This window comes from Oncorhynchus keta, chromosome 31 (genome assembly GCF_023373465.1).
Source record: "Oncorhynchus keta strain PuntledgeMale-10-30-2019 chromosome 31, Oket_V2, whole genome shotgun sequence".
NCBI classification, from domain to species: domain Eukaryota; kingdom Metazoa; phylum Chordata; class Actinopteri; order Salmoniformes; family Salmonidae; genus Oncorhynchus; species Oncorhynchus keta.
Genome location: NC_068451.1, coordinates 14,861,088 through 14,878,761, shown reverse-complemented (window position 1 = coordinate 14,878,761; position 17,674 = coordinate 14,861,088). Strand labels below are relative to the sequence as shown.

The window sequence follows — 17,674 nt, the reverse complement described above, 5'->3', positions numbered from 1 at the left end:
ACCTAGAGGCTCACTATCTTCCGTGAGCTTGTCCAGGAGTGGGGTCAGGAAGGGGTTTTACTTGAGATGGGAGTATCTGGAGTTGACAACTGATTTATGCCATTGGATGAGTTGGTGTTTTTGTGCTATGAAGTACCAGGAACGAGATTGGAACCTCATCTTAGGGACCAAACTGAACAATAATTTATAGCGAATGCTATTTGGCTACGGGATACTCCTTTCTCATTTAAAAAGTCTCACCTTGTGACCCATTCAAAACATCTGTGGTTTGTTATGTCAACTAGGGGGTGGATCTTGGCTATAAAAGACCTTTGTCTCGCGGCTTTTCAACAAATCATCAGAGACCGATTCGTCGACCAGCCATTGCTATTGCAAAGCTCTCACTATTAAGTATAACTCTGACTTGTGTGATAAATTTGTCTCCCCTCATTTGATAATTAAGAAATGAACCAAGCAAACATTGTAATCAGAAAAGTACAGTATATCATCCCACTTGATTAAAAAACCTGGGCTACCAATGAGGTTAAACCCCTACCTCTCATGATGTAACAGAGGAAGTGGAATCTCATGGACACACACATGTGGTTGATGACTGGGGCTTTGATGGCATCCTGCCACTTGACCTCAAACCACTCATGACAGCACTCCATCCCCTGCTCCACCACATCTGTCCCACAATGCAGAAAAACAGACAGTGAGTAATGTCAGTACATTCTCAACTAACTATCGACCAATAACAACCAACTTCAATCTGCTGAATAGGTTTTTAAATGCAAACCAATACTCAGTCACATCGCATCGTCTCTACTGCATACAAATTCTGGGTGCTGTTGCCGGCAGCAACAGGGCCCTGTTCCATGAAGTCATAGCCATACCTCCCCATGACCTCATATCTGATGCTCTGTAACTTCCTGCTCACACTCTTAGCCTCCTCCTGGAACTTCCCATTATCCTTCTGACCCAGTAATGACATGAAGGAAACGTTGGGGCATGTCCTTGAAATATCAGTCGATAATGTGAAACAAACCTACTGAACTAATACAATAGTGAACTGTATCACACTAGTGGATACTCAGACTGCTCTCAGGGCAGGTCTGCCAGTTATGACTAGCATTAGTGACTTTTCATAGCAGGTTAGGATAATTAGGTTTAGGAAAAGGGTTAGCCAAAATTCACAACACAAATATATCTAGCTAGAACCAGGCCTGCCCTGAGGACAGTCTTGGTTTCCACTAATGCTATTCTGGCAATAGTGATCCACTGAACATAATGTGCAACTTACCACAATACCCTGCACCACCTCCATGAAGGGCTCCATCACATCCCTCCACATGACCTTGCTGTGTTTGATCTGGAGTTCAATGTTGCACCCCATAGAGAAGGCCACATCCTGGACAATACAGTGGAAGGGCCTGACAGGATGAGAGAACAGGGTGAGCAGAGGATTGCCGGTTTGCACCACAGCGAAGCCATACTGCTAGCAAGCTATTTGGCAAGTATCAAGGCAATACATTTTTTCCAGAGCTATTCTCAGTTACCCCTATACAGGCCGTAGAGGACAAACAGCATGAGGTACGCCCTGCCACGGTAGCTGAGCATGCTGGGAAAGAGCAGAGGGGACGAGCAGCGAAAGTAGGAGGAAAATGCCACACCCAGAACACATACAGCTGAAAAATACACACAGAGCATGACTAATATGTTTCCAATTCGTTTACTTTACTGATTGACTCCAAACAGTGTTCAATTGCAGTACCACAATCTACTCACCAACAAAAGCATATTCTGCTAAGAGCCTGTTTACAGTGGTCATTGTGACATTGTGGAAGAGACCCAGAAATAAACCTGGAGGGGAGAATTCACAATGAGTTGGTGTAACATCTGTCTTCTGATGAAGAAGGAGACCAAGGTGCGGTGTGATAGGCATTCATGATTTTTTAATAATACTGAATACCACAACAAAATAACAAAGTTGAACAAAACGAAACAGTTCTATCAGGTGCAGACACTAAACCGAAAACTACTCATAAAACCCAAACGAAAAAGGACAACTTATCCCCAATCATAGACAACGATAGACAGCTGCCTCTGATTGGGAACCACACCAACATAGAAATAAAGAAACTAGAATGCGCACCCTTGTCACACCCTGGCCTAACCAAGAAAGAGAATAAAAGCCTCTATGGCCATTGTGTGACAGTACCCCCCCAAAGGTGCGGACTCCGGTCGCAAAACCTGACTCTAAAGGGGAGGGTCCGGGTGGGCATCTCTTCAAGGCGGTGGCTCCGGTGTAGGACATAGACCCCCCTCCACCCGCAGATCCCTCCGCTTTGGTGGCGGCCCTAGTGCATGGACCTTCACTGGAGGAACCAGGCCGCAGATCATCGCAGCAGGCTCCGGACCGGGGACCGTTGCCGCAGGCTCCTTGCCATGGATCATCACTACAGGCTCCGGAGCATGGATCATCACTGGATGCTTCGTACCATGAATCATCACTGGAGGCTTCGTGCCATGGATCATCACTGGAGGCTTCGTGCCATGGATCATCACTGGAGGCTTCTTACGTGGAGCCGGAACAGGTCTCACCAAACTGAGGAGACATACTGGAAGCCTGGTGCGTGGAGCTGCCACAGGGTTTACCAGGCTGGGGAGAATACTGGAGGCCTGGTACGTGGAACTGGAACAGGTCTCACCGGACCCGGGAAGATGCACTGGAAGCCTGGTGCATGGAGCAGGCACCGGATACACTGGGCCGTGGAGGCGCACTGGAGGTTTCAAGCGTAGAGCTGGCACAACCCGTCCTGGCTGGATGGTTATTTTCGCCCAGCAAATGCGGGACACTAGCACAGGATGCACTGGACAGTGCAGATGCAACGGAGACACAGTGCGCAGAGCAGGCGCAGGATATCCTGGGCCGAAGAGACGCACTGGAGGCCAGGAGTACTGAGCTGGCACCATCCGTCCTGGCTGGATGCCCACTCTAGCCCGGCCAATGCGGGGAGCTGGAATATAGTGCACCGTGCTGTGACTGCGCACTGGAGACATGGTGCGCATCACTGCATAACACGGTGCCCGACCAGTCACACGCTCCCACGGTAAGCACGGGGAGTTGGCTCAGGTCTAAACCCTGACTCCGCCAATCTCCCCGTGTGACCCCCCCAAAAATTTGGGAGCTGCCTCTCAGGCTTCGTGCTAGCCATGACCCCTTGTAAAATTACTCCCTCCTTGCTGCCTCCGTCTCCTCCCACGTCCAGAATCCTTTCCCTTTCAAAATGTCCTCCCACATCCATTCCTCCTGACTACGCTGCTTGGTCTTTTTGTAGAGGGTAGTTCTGTAATGTCTGTCGTCTGATGAAGAAGGAGACCAAGGTGCAGGGTGGTAGGCGTTCATGATTTTGTAAATAAAACTGAACACGGCAAAAAAATACCAAAGTTGAACAACACGAAACAGTTCTGTCAGGTGCAGACACTAAACAGAAAACAACTACCCACAAAACCCAAATGGAAAAGGACAACTTATATACAGTGGGGCAAAAAAGTATTTAGTCAGCCACCAATTGTGCAAGTTCTCCCACTTAAAAAGATGAGAGAGGCATACATGGTCTTCGGCAAAGGTTTGTGCAAAGTGGCCAAGCCGCGATGGAGTGTTTGAGGGGGGTCCTCAAGCGGTAAGGAAATACAATGACATTAATGAGATGCATAGGCTTACTACATAATGTTGTCATTGGTGGGTGAGTTTAGCCTAAATATTTAACCTTTTTGACAGGGTTCCCAGATGCCCAAGGCATTGCCCACAAAGCAAGACCAAACCTTTCCGTGATCCTCGTCTCAGTGGGCTCGTGCAGAGTTTGGGTGGGTTTTTGTTTGGCCTATTCCTCGCCCCTGTGTACGGAATGACTGCACTGTTCATACAGAACCAGGGGCTGTGGTATTGCGTGTGTACCATGATCACCATAGCTTTCCTCTCAGCATTTGGCACGGGCCTCTCCATCCACGTGCGTGCAAATGTTGTGCTCATGATGCCAATGCTGTGTTCAAGTGAGTAGCCTACATATGAAGATAGTTTTAACCATACCACAAAAAATTGTATATTTGCTGTGCGTTGAAATGCACCCAGCCCAACAGTCAAATCAACACTTTGGCAACATTTAGACAGATAGTCCAATTCTGATCTTTTTAAACCCACTATTTTGTCTTTTTACCAAAATAAAAATGTGAAAATATCTAATGTGATTTGTCAAAATCCCAATTAATGTGAAAAAAATATCAGAATTGGGCTGCCTGTCTAAACGCAGCCTTTCAAACAGAGAGAGACAAACGGGATTGATGCAAACTGGATATATTGTTTCCCAGGCTGGTGAAGGCACATACAGTAGAAGGGAAAGATCACCATTTTGTATGAAACAGGTGGAGGTGTGTCCATATCATAGCCTACCTGCAATCAATTAGAGCACACAAACAATTAATTCAAACAGACCAATAAGCTCACAGTTCCAAAATCACATGGTTACCATGGTGTTATGATACTGATGATTTGTCTTCCACAGATTGTTTGTTTACATTTCTTCCATTGTGGCTAGATGGAGGAGGCCTACAGCTCAATCTAGTGGTAGGATCAGGGACAACAATTGTTGACAACTAGCATTGTAGCTAAGCCTAACCCTAATCATTTTCCTAACCTTAACCTCATTCTCCTAACCTATTACATTAATTCACCTAACCTGCCACATTAGTTATCTTAGCCTGCTATGTAAACATACCATCCGACAAATCATCAGTATTACCACACCCGGAATGAACCGTTGTTTGGTTGTAGTACGCCAGAATACCCCACAGGCACCTCCAACCTGATAACAGTTTCCCCTGCTTTGAAAATAAACATTTACTCAAAATAAAACATATAGGAGTCGTGAGCAAGTGGCGATGCCTCCACGTTTACAAGTAGCTCACCCACTGGCTCAATTTCTTTAGGACAGTCAGTTTGGAGATGCCAGAAGGGCTGGTCCATATTCTTTCTAGTAGGCCTGTCTAACTTTTTTTGTGCAGATTTATCATGATCTGGCTTATAATGAGAGCCTCAAGGGGAGAAAAATGGGCCGTTGTGGGGGCCTCGAGGGGGGAAAAATGGGCTAATGTGTTAGAAATGCCAGGACCGATTCCAGGTCACATTCCACCCCTGAGTTGACAAAAGCAGTGCAGAGGTGGAAGATGTGTAGGTAACTGCTGTTTGACTTGACAGGAAAATAAACTCAAGTTTTTAATCTTGGTGCTGAGCAAGTGTGTTAATTAGTGCTAGCTAATTGCTGTAGGCTATGGCATGTGATTGTTCTAGAATGTTATTTATGTATGTCCCTTATCGATGGGTGAATAAAGCTAAAGCAGCCAAGGTGATAATGGCTGGAGTCGTTTTTGCTTAGCCAAAGAACCCGACCAGGCGTTCATTCAGGGAATAAAGTTTTCCGTTACTTATGAGAGGTCGTTTGACCTACAATGCAATACTCAGTACACCAACTTGTTCTGGGTACCACTAATGCACTTTTTAATTTTTTAAAAATTTCCTCACAGTGAAGGGCAAGGACTTCCTCCTGTTCCTCATCTTCTCCATGTTGGTCCAGGGCCCCATGACCAACACCCTGGAAAGCTTTGACCGTTCAGCGGTCAGCGTGGGGTGTGGGGCCAAACTTGCCATGAGCCAGACCCAGCAGGTACGTCTGTGGGCCATGCTTATTATAGCACTATCATTATTCGAAGACACTGTTAGTACAGTTACTGTATCTAACAATTGAACTCTCCAAATGAAGCCTTCCATTGATTTCTGTGCCCTCTGCCCCCTGTTACAGCTCGTTCCCTGAGAAACGTGTTACACTTCCTGGTCGGCATTGGCGAGGTGTGTAATGACAAACTGGACACCCCCTGTAAGAAGTGTAACAAGCTGTTTGATGATGCCCGTGATGACTGCATGGAGCTCCTGTCTGTGTTCAACTTCCTTTGTCACATTGTGGATGGGTTCCGCCCCCTCTGTGGTCTCGCTCGAGGTTGGTTGACATGTTATTCCATCATACAGTAGAATCACTATTCTCACTCACCCTTACTTCCATCAGCTGTCAGTAGTAGAGGAAGGGTAGCTGTTTGTCATAGTGTCAGATGAATAAATTATTGTCCACTGAGAAGCAGGTTCAAATCGCAAGAGTAGTAACCTGGGAGGCTTTAGCACATACAGTATACAGCTGTATCAATAGAGTGAAGGAAATGTGAAAAGGACATCAATCACTGTGGAAGGTGTCTGTTTAAAAATAAGAAAATCTATGGTAGTGTTATAATTAGGTTGTCATATCTGTATTGTCATTGATGCAGTCTTCGCTTAATGTTTCTCTTGTAGAGCCATTATGAAGGACAACTTTATTAGGGCCTCCTAACCATTACTTCTTGCCTCCTAACCATTACATTATCTGAGATGTTTGTTCTCTGTTTTTAAGTCATTCTCAGCTCACACATTTGGTTCCTTAGCAGTTCTGGGAATGTACGTTTTTGGTTTCCCATTGGTTGTGGGAATGAAGCCATACGTTTCCTTACCGTTAAGGCTTTTGAAAAAGTTCTGAGAACAGAAGTGAAAATTTCACTTGTTCTGGGAACATACATTTTCAGATTGCAGGGAGGTTCTGAGAAAGTTTTCCTATGGTTTCCTGAAAGTTTTCCTGGGAGGATTTATTAACGAACGGAAATTATAATGTAATTTTTTTAATGTAATTAAATAACGTTCTGAGAACATGTTTCAATAAGACTTTTAATAACACTGCTGGCTTAGGTTTACTGTTTTGATCTCCAAGCATAGATAGGACACTTGGAAATGAATTTGCTTAGGTATTAATCATGCAAACACATTTGTTTTTTATTGTGGCATGGTGTCAGTGAGATTCAAACCTATGATCTTCTGCTCTCTATACTCTCTACTAATACAAAGTCGTACATTTTTGTATATTCAAACAGATTCTATTTCAAAGGAAACAAGCACTCATTAAGATCAGGTGTGGCCAACACACCTGAAAACACTTAACAAGATAGAGAGAGCTTTATTGATGCGGAGAATGGATAGTTTGTTTTTCAAACGTTAATGTTTTCTTGTGGTTTTTATGGAAAGTTTTCTTAATGTTCTGAGAACAGGAATTCCAATAGTAGAACTTCATTTCCTAACATTCGCTGAACATTCTGAGAAAATTCATTAAATGGAACCATGAGGAAACTTGCAGAAAACATTATGCTGAAGTTCTTGAAGTCACATAAGAAGAACGTTGTTTCTTAATGTTCTCTGGACATTCGGAGAACATGACTTTAACTAGAACCATTAGGTAACCTGTAGAAAACATTGGAATTCCCACAGAAGAACATGTTTCTTAACGTTCTCTTAACGTTCTGAGAACATTACTTTAAATAGAACCATGAGGAAAGCTGTAGAAAACATTATACTGAAATTACCACCGAAGAACATTGTTTCTTAACGCTCTCTTAACGTTCTGAGAACATTACTTTAAATAGAACCATGAGGAAAGCGGTAGAAAACATTATACTGAAATGACCACCGAAGAACATTGTTTCTTAACGTTGTCTGAACAATTTGAGAACATTACTTTAAATAGAACCATGAAGAAACCTATAGGAAAAGTTATGGGAAGATTGCATGCAAACTAACCATAGGATAACCATGCTCTCTCCAAGCTTTAAACAACATATGGTTCTCAGAACATTATGTGCTAGCTGGGTGGTCAGTAGTTTAAAATCTTCTGAAACTCAGTTAAAATGTCCCCTTTTTTTGCACCCGAGCCTGTTTTTTCCGATTTTGGTGAAAAATTGCTGACTACAAATATGTTAGCTCATGGAAAAATAGATCACCCATTGTTGTAAAGTTGACATCAGTGTGGAGGTACAGCACGGCCCTCCTCTCTAGCTCTCTGGAAGCTCTGCGGTGCTCTGTGTTATTCTTTAGCCTAGGAGGGCAGGGTAACTTAGGAGCCAAGGCCTAGTTAAAACCCTCCAGCCCCACACTGCCCTCAGGTTTCCTCTCACGTGAGTCACCCTCCATCCCTCTGCCTCCCCTGTTTTCTTTTCAAATGAATTATTGTTTCATATCCACCGCTGCTCTCGGGCCAGCCGGGAGCCAGCCAGGAGCCAACCGGGAGCCAGTCAGGAGCCAACCGGGAGCCAGCCAGGAGCCAGCCAGGAGCCAGCCGGGAGCCAGCCAGGAGCCAGCCAGGAGCCAGCCGGGAGCCAGCCAGGAGCCAGCCGGGAGCCAGCCGGGAGCCAGCCAGGAGCCAGCCGGGAGCCAGCCAGGAGCCAACCGGGAGCCAGCCAGGAGCCAGCCGGGAGCCAGCCGGGAGCCAGCCAGGAGCCAGCCGGGAGCCAGCCAGGAGCCAACCGGGAGCCAGCCAGGAGCCAGCCAGGAGCCAGCCGGGAGCCAGCCAGGAGCCAGCCAGGAGCCAGCCAGGAGCCAGCCGGACACTGGTGACTTTTTAATCCAAACATGACCCGAGGGCCAGAGATGAAACACGCTTCCTGGACCTTGGGAGATCTAGAATGCTGCTCTCAGCATAAAGTGAATGGTGGCATTTCACTTTCTAAACTATGGGTCATAAATCCTATATAATACTGTCTTATAAACCTGACATGACACTTGGGTTTACTTTTAATGACCGTTCACAATGGTTTTATGAGACAATGACTAGAGCCTGTGATGCAGAGATGCATTTGTCACGTAAATTAGCTAGAGGTTATGTCCTTTGTAGGTATGAGGACAGTAATTATCAATGCATTCCTCTCATGTCAGTTGGTCAGCTGTTTTGCATCATCCCTTCTTACATTGTCGACCACATGAAGACAAAGATTGCTGCCCGTAAGTAAAGTCCAGAGGTACAAAACCTTGCCCTATATAATAGTTTCTACTACTTCTCTATTCCAAGGTAGAACATTCTTCAATTCCATAGTTCTACTGTAACTCTTTTTTGATGGCCAATCTAAACAGTCACAAATGCACAGTGGCACATTCTTGAAGTGCCTCTTTGCTCTCTTCTAGCAACCATAGCAGTTTTCGAGAAGATGAAGAAGGAGTTTGAGGTCAACATATCGGCCACTATGCACTTTGACATGAATGTGAACAGCAGTCAAACGCTGCAACAGGTTTCACAGGATATGATGGAGGAAGTGTCGGTGGAGCTGGGACGTTTCTAGGAAGTGATGGGGCTAATAGCCTACATAGGCCTCTTCCTTCTGCTGCTAATGTACCTACGGTGAGTCTATCTATATTCATTCACATGGGTCATGCAAACAAGGTTTGACAAGGAGCGGTATATTTTATACCAGGGTTTCCCCTGAGTTTGGGAAACCTTGCTCTAGTGTGTGTGTGTGTGTGTGTGTGTGTGTGTGTGTGTGTGTGTGTGTGTGTGTGTGTGTGTGTGTGTGTGTGTGTGTGTGTGTGTGTGTGTGTGTGTGTGTGTGTGTGTGTGTGTGTGTGTGTGTGTGTGTGTGTGTGTGTGTGTGTTTTTAGGGCTGTCCTGTACAAACGCAAGTACCTGCACCCGAATGACTTTGACAACACTTACATCACAGAGCAGTTTGAGGAGCTCAACGAGAGATTGGCTAGAGAGGGAAAAACCCCTGTCTAACCGCTCAGCCAGAGAGTGGCCCGCACCTACATCAGACCATGTGAGTGGAGCAGGAAGAATGCACAGGAAAGAGGAGAAGAAAAGATAAATGAATTGTAGGGGGAAGCAGTGTGGGTGTTGATAGAAAAGGTAGGGAGCGAAAGGATATAGAGAAGTTTGGAAATGAGAACAACAACAAAAACATCTAGAAAGGTGAAAAGAGAAAGTCAGTGTAACATTGATGTCATGGCAGTGAAAACACCCACCTAACCTCCCCTCCCACACACCCATCTCTGTCCTTTAGTCTCAGTGTACCTGGCGGCCAGGGAGCGGCGGACTGCTGCCCTCAGCGCAGTGTCCATTCTTAGGCACATAGCAATAGGATGCCTGGGGTGGCGCTGGACCTGGTGGTCTTCTGGATGTTTGACCTGGTGCACTACCAAGCCCAGGGGGACATCGTGGCCAGAGGTGAGACAGTCTGGCTACAGGGAAATAGATGATGTTCAGTTCAAGGTTATTTACTGTACTTAAAAAACATTTAAATCTTACTAGCCACCCCACCCATCAGTGTACTCACAGGTGCATGGTTAAAAACAGGAATAGATGAGAAGTATAATATCTGCATTCGTTATTGCTTCCAAAAAGTATATTTACCTGAATGAAACCAGAAACACTGCTAACAAGCCGAGTCTCAAAACATGTTTGTACAGCTATTTTGTTTGTACATATTTTGTTTGGGCTGTTATTTTGGACTTAGTTATTTTAGACATAACAGTTTATTTTATGAGAGAAAGTGGTTGTTCGTGTGATGAATAACCTTGCCTGAAACTTGAAGTCTATCAGTTTACTCCATTCTATTCAGTCCAATAACGGAATTAAACTGGACATCAGTTTCCGATTAAATACTATAGTACAGATTATTCAAATGAAATTGTATATCAAACCATATTTGGAACCAACAACATCATCCAAGACATTGTGTTCTCTCTTTGTGCTCTCTCTAGCACCCATCGTATTAGCAGTGGAAGTAAATGGCACAGGCAATCCTACGGCCTCCTCCACTCATTTATTGTCAATCAGTGTTGCTTCCTAAGTGGACAGTTTGATTTCACAGAAGTGTGATTGATTTGAAGTTACATTGTGTTGTTTAAGTGTTCCCTTTATTTTTTTGAGCAGTGTATTTTTCCCAGTTGTAGCTCATTTCTTTCCGAGTTTCCAGTTGCAGTGAGCATGGAAGTCGGAGTTCTCAGTTGTTTTGAACTCGGCATTAATGCTCAGAGGGAAACAGCAGGGCCTTCGAGTTAAGAACCAAAACTCCTCCGTAGTGACCTGTGAATGCATTGTCTGCAGTATTTGGTCACATGACAGCTAGATCAGCTGTTCAATTTCACTTACCTGCATGTCAACTGAGCCAGGATCACAGTCGAACGGATTGGGAAGTAGGTCCGTCCCAAAGTACTCATCCAAGCGTTGGAGGTGAGCAGTTATCACTGTGTGGGACAATTCTGTTATTTTCTTTTCATTACACAGAAGTCTTTTTTTCTTTTTCTTTTAACATCCCATTGTGAATGACAACAATTCCTTTCTCAATGCATTTTTTTTCTCCAACACTCTCCCTTGATAACCACCAAGCCTCAATGTGAAACATTGCCATGCTCTGATCACATATCTCCACATAGTTTTGCGAACAGGCGTGTGCGCAGTGGATGTGGTTTGATGTAGTTAACAATCGAAGTTACCTGCTCCAGTATATCTCAGAATTCTGTGCTCAGCTCTTTTGCCACCAGTTGCTCTCGTTGTATCATACAATGCGTCCATATTGCAGAGGGAGACACATTCATAACTAGAGTGCAGAGGCCTGCCCCCCATCCCCTGATAGATGGAGCCATATCTGTGCAAATGTGCACCATTCGATCCCATATGGAATCTGTTTGTCGTCAATATAGCCACGCAGCACACTCAACATTCCATATGCCGTTTCATACTTGGAAATCGTGAGACAGAACAATATGTCCTTATGAATAGCATCCCCCGACATGTATAGCAAACAAAAGTCAATGCATAGGCATCTCGGCCCTAACAGCTGTCGTCCATTTGAATAGCATAAGCTTGGAAGTTTTTGAGTCATTCTGTCAGAGTTTCCTCTTGATTGTGAGCAATATCATACATTATTTGTTTAACAGTGTTATCTGACAAAGGTATTGATGTGAGTTTCTGTGCCTCTGCCTCCCAACACATTGTTTTCACCATATCAATTGCAGCCGGTAATATCAAAGTCTCTGCAATAGTGTATGGTTTCATAGGTTAGTGGGCCTAACCATTCACCGTGGGAGTGATTCAAGTGCAACGGTCAAGTGCAGCCTTTTCCCATGATCTAAGAGCGCTCTCTGGTTTCATAATTGATACATATATATTTAGATTTTGGGGGAATTTTGGAAATACTAAAATGAAGTTAGAGGCGGCTTATGGTAGAGAAATTAACATTAAATTCTCTGGCAATGGGCCTCCCGGGTGGCGCATCGCTAGCTGTGCCACCAGAGACTCTGGGTTCGCGCCCAGGCTCTGTTGCAGCAGGCCACGACCGGGAGGTCCATGGGGCAGCGTCATCCGGTTTAGGGAGGATTTGGCCGGTAGGGATATCCTTGTCTCATCGCGCACCAGCGACTCCTATGGTGGGCCGGACGCAGTGCACGCTAACCAAGGTCTCCAGGTGTTTCCTCCTCCGGCTGGCTTTCGGGTTGGATGCACGCTGTGTTAAGAAGCAGTGCGGCTTGGTTGGGTTGTGTTTCAGAGTTGTGGATGCACGCATGACTTTCGACCTTCGTCTCTCCCAAGCCCGTACAGGAGTTTTAGCGATGAGACAAGATAGTAACTACTATTGGATACCACGAAATGGGGGAGAAAAAGGGGGGTAAAATTTAAGAAAATATATATATTTAAAAAAAATAATAATAATTATCTGGCAACAGCTCTGGGGGACATTCCTGCAGTCAGCATTTCAATTGTATGCTCCCTCAAAACTTGAGACATCTGTGGCATTGTGTTGTGTGACAACTGCACATTTTAGAGTGCCCAGCACAAGATGCACCTGTGTAATGATCATGCTGTTTAATCAGATTCTTGATATGCCACACCACACCTGTCAGGTGGATGGATTATCTTGGCAGAGGAGAAATGCTCACTAGCTGGGATGTAAACACATTTCTGCATAAAATGTGAGAGAAATAAGGTTTTTGTGTGTGTGGAAAATTTCTGCGATATTTTGTTTCAGCTCATTAAACATGGCACAAACACTTTACATATTGCGTTTATATTTTTGTTCAGTAAATATATATTTTTGTGGACTTTTAACATTACAATATCTGGTAGAACTTGCCCCTAAGATTAACATACAGGTAACTGCCAAAATAATGGAAACACTTGAGGAAATGGGGGATACAAAATATATTGAAAGCAGATGCTTCCACAGAGGTGTGGTTCCTGAGTTAATTAAGCAATTAACATCCCATCATGCTTAGGGTCATGTATAAAATTATTTGGGCCATTATTATTGCTACCATGGCTATGCTCCCATAGGATGACAATGCTCCTATCCACAGGGCAATAGTGGTCACTGAATGTTTTGATGATCATGAAAACGATGTTAACCATATGCCATGGACTTCCAGTCACCAGATCTCAACCCAATTGAGCACCTATGGGAGATTCTGGAGCGGTGCTTGAGAACGTGTTTTCTATCATCAACAAAACACCAAATTATGGAATTTCTCGTGGAAGAATGGTGTCTCGTCCCTCTGGTAGAGCTCCAGACACAACAGTCAATGCCTGGGTGCATTGAAGCTGTTCTGACTCGTGGTTGCCCGACTCCCCATTAAGATGCTTTATGTGTTTCCTTTACTTTGTCTGTTATCTGTATCTATGCCTTGGCCAAGGGATATGGAGTAAATTCTACAGGGTCTCTGTATTTTTTGCTGTTTAACACTGACACCCAGTGGCCAAAATAAGCTGTTTGCTTTGCTTCCTCTCTTAAAAGGAGTTAAGGAGGCTCGTATGTGCCAGGTGCCACCCGAAACGAGAACGGGTTACGTTATGACCCAGTCACAACTCTCTCTTTACCTGTCCAATCCCAAACCCCCTCTTCGAGCCCTTACCACTTCTGTGTTTGCTGATCTCAGGGAACCAGGTAGGTGTAGTAATAAATGGATACCTTCCCAGTGGACTTAGCTGTCGCTTACACCTATCCATTTAATTTAGATCTGCAAACACTGATGAGTTAGGGGCTGTCAGTTACATAACAACTACACTGAAATAAAAAGATCCACAGATAGATTTGTTCACAATAGCCACTACAGGTTGTGGTTTTGTGCAGGCAGAATATAACTTGTTCTGCAGTAGTCTGCTGGTCTGGGAGTCTAGGAGAAAGAGGAATGTGAACCATGCATAGAATTGAAACCAGGTCAGCGCTGCATAGCAATACAGATGTACTTATCTTGATTTCAGGACAAAAGAACAGACAGAAATGTTATGCTTAAAAAGTTAATACAGCTTGATCACGTTCTCTTCTTGTCGTGCCAAAGGTAGATAAACTATTAAACCAGGGGAAAAAACTATCATTTTTTCTGGTCTTATGTAGTGACGGTCTTTGTCATTGTTTGTATACTAGTAGTGGCACGGTTAGCATCAGCCATTATCTATTACAAACTGGTGTGACAGGGAAGGTGTTGCATCATTCTAATGGCAGTGTTCATACACGTTGCCAGCAGCTTCAGGTTTAGTGTCACTACATTTTATACTAGAATGTTGGATCAGATGGAATTCAAACCATCTACAGAATGTTGAGCATCAGCACCGGGTCTGTGTACCGTAACTTTGTCTATGTGCACACATAACTCTATGTACAGGTAACTGCCAAAATAAAGGAAACATAAAGTCTCTTAATTGAGCGTTGGGCCACAACAAGCCACCAGATCAGCTTCAATGCACCTTGGCATAGATTCTATTGGAGGGATGCGACACCATTCTTCCATGAGAAATTCCATAATTTGGGTTTTTGTTAATGGTGGTGGAAAACGCTGTCTCAAGCCTCGTTCACATCACCCATAAGCACTCCGTTGCGTTGCTCCGGATGTCATGCTTTTCAATGGGGAAGTCCATAATGGAGTGCAAACGCAATGCCCCCTTGCAGTTGAAGGCTCCGTTGCGTTGCTCCGGATGTCATGCTTTTCAATGGGGAAGTCCATAATGGAGTGCAAACATAATGCCCCCTTGCAGTTGAAGGCTCCGTTGCAGGACGGACGCTGCAAACTTTAACATTTTTCAAATTTTGCGTCATCTTTAGTCCAGCCAGAGTCTGTCGAAGAACAGGAAGTTGCCAGACCACAGAGATAATGTGGTTTTCGCTAATGGCTTTATGGGATAGCTAGCAACTTCCTATAAGTGAATACAATTTAATAGCAATGTTAAATAATTATATTATATGACTGTTGCCTCCCGTAAACATGCGCCACTACAGAATCTCCCATAAGTGTTCAATTGGGTTGAGAATTGAGATCTGGTGACTGAGACACACAAACACCCTTTAAACCCCCTATACTGCTTTAAGACCCCTCTTTCATGGTCACTGAGAACTCTTCTTCTAGCCATGGTTGCCAAAATAATGGGCAACTGGGCATTTTTATACATGACCCTAAGCATGATGGGATGTTAATTGCTTAATTAACTCAGGAACCACACCTGTGTAGAAGCATCTGCTTTCAATATACACTGCTCAAAAAAAAGGGAACACTAAAATAACACATCCTAGATCTGAATGAATGAAATATTCTTATTAAATACTTTTTTCTTTACATAGTTGAATGTGCTGACAACAAAATCACACAAAAATGATCAATGGAAATCAAATGTATCAACCCATGGAGGTCTGGATTTGGAGTCACACTCAAAATTAAAGTGGAAAACCACACTACAGGCAGATCCAACTTTGATGTAATGTCCTTAAAACAAGTCAAAATGAGGCTCAGTAGTGTGTGTGGCCTCCACGTGCCTGTATGACCTCCCTACAACGTCTGGGCATGCTCCTGATGAGGTGGCGGATGGTCTCTTGAGGGATTTCCTCCCAGACCTGGACTAAAGCATACGCCCACTCCTGGACAGTCTGTGGTGCAACGTGGCGTTGGTGGATGGAGCGAGACATGATGTCCCAGATGTGCTCAATTGGATTCAGGTCTGGGGAATGGGCAGGCCAGTCCGTAGCACCAATGCCTTCCTCTTGCAGGAACAGCTGACACACTCCAGCCACATGAGGTCTAGCATTGTCTTGCATTAGGAGGAACCCAGGGCCAACCGCACCAGCATATGGTCTCACAAGGGGTCTGAGGATCTCATCTCGGTACGTAATGGCAGTCAGGCTACCTCTGGCGAGCACATGGAGGGCTGTGCGGCCCCCCAAAGAAATGCCACCCCACACCATGACTGACCCACCGCCAAACCGGTCATGCTGGAGGATGTTGCAGGCAGCAGAACGTTATACACGGCATCTCCAGACTGTCACGTCTATCAAATGTGCTCAGTGTGAACCTGCTTTCATCTGTGAAGAGCATAGGGCGCCAGTGGCGAATTTGCCAATCTTGGTGTTCTCTGGCAAATGAAAAACGTCCTGAACGGTGTTGGGCTGTAAGCACAACCCCCACCTGTGGACGTCGGGCCCTCATACCACCCTCATGGAGTCTGTTTCTGATCGTTTGAGCAGACACATGCACATTTGTGGCCTGCTGGAGGTCATTTTGCAGGGCTCTGGCAGTGCTCCTCCTGCTCCTCCTTGCACAAAGGCGGAGGTAGCGGTCCTGCTGCTGGGTTGTTGCCCTCCTACGGCCTCCTCCACGTCTCCTGATGTACTGGCCTGTCTCCTGGTAGCGCCTCCATGCTCTGGACACTACGCTGACAGACACAGCAAACCTTCTTACCACAGCTCGCATTGATGTCCCATCCTGGATGAGCTGCACTACCTGAGCTACTTGTGTGGGTTGTAGACTCCGTCTCATGCTACCACTAGAGTGAAAGCACCGCCAGCATTCAAAAGTGACCAAAACATCAGCCAGGAAGCATAGGAACTGAGAAGTGGTCTGTGGTCCCCACCTGCAGAACCACTCCTTTATTGGGGGTGTCTTGCTAATTGCCTATAATTTCCACCTGTTGTCTATTCCATTTGCACAACAGCATGTGAAATTTATTGTCAATCAATGTTGCTTCCTAAGTGGACAGTTTGATTTCACAGAAGTGTGATTGACTTGGAGTTACATTGTGTTGTTTAAGTGTTCCCTTTATTGTTTGAGCAGTGTACTTTGTATCCCTAATTTACTCAAGTGTTTCCTTTATTTTGGCAATTACCTGTATATGTCTATTGTCTGCCGATAGGTAATTATTGTCTTGCCCTGGTGACAATCTAATTTCTTCTCTGAGATTGACAAAGCATGATCAGGAAATTCTATAGATTATCTACTGGGCCATGCTACAGATGCATTCTATTTGTCCAGCACCTTTTCCAGATCCAGACACTTCCAGACACTTTTAACATAACATAGAGCCGGTAATGGTGTTTCTCATTCCTCTGTGGGGCAGGAGCAAGTGCACTTCTTCCACAGGAGGATTCAGTCTCTCGGTAAAGCCCTGCTGAGGTCTGTAGCCAGAAATAGGGCAGAAGGAGAGGGACCCAGATTCCTCCAGACACTCACAATCTGGTATGAATGTCAATTTCACCTAAATCTCCCATTCTTGAAGCCATTTCTCATCTTTTCACCATGTTAGTATTTTAACTAGTGCATTTTTTTGCCCATGCAAATCCAGAATAGTACAGGACTGTAAAACACATTACACATATTTATAGTGGATGTGTGTACAGATAGCTTTGACACATCACTAATGTTATTACAGCTAATGATGTGTTCTTTAATCTAGCCTCCCAGGTGGGTCCTACCTGGCTGAAATTATGGGGGTGTCCTCTGTCTCTTGCATGGCCTGTGGAAGGGGAGGAGAGGGACAGGATGACC

At 44.8% G+C, this 17,674-nt stretch overlaps 1 protein-coding gene and 1 pseudogene across 3 annotated transcripts in view; one reads left to right on the top strand and one right to left on the bottom strand.

The window, feature by feature from the left end:
- LOC118364534 (disintegrin and metalloproteinase domain-containing protein 15-like) overlaps positions 1 to 1,441 on the bottom strand; it is a 48,837-nt gene extending 47,396 nt beyond the window's left edge. For all 3 annotated transcript variants that reach the window (XM_052489663.1, XM_052489665.1, XM_052489664.1), the window contains exons 1-2: positions 1,283 to 1,441; positions 536 to 667 (exon numbers count right to left, since the gene is read on the bottom strand). The gene's annotated coding sequence lies outside the window, so the exon portion shown is untranslated. The remainder of the gene's footprint in view (positions 1 to 535; positions 668 to 1,282) is intronic.
- Positions 1,442 to 3,636: 2,195 nt separating this feature from the next.
- Positions 3,637 to 11,892, top strand: LOC118364062 (DC-STAMP domain-containing protein 2-like; annotated as a pseudogene).
- The last annotated feature ends 5,782 nt before the right edge of the window (positions 11,893 to 17,674 follow it).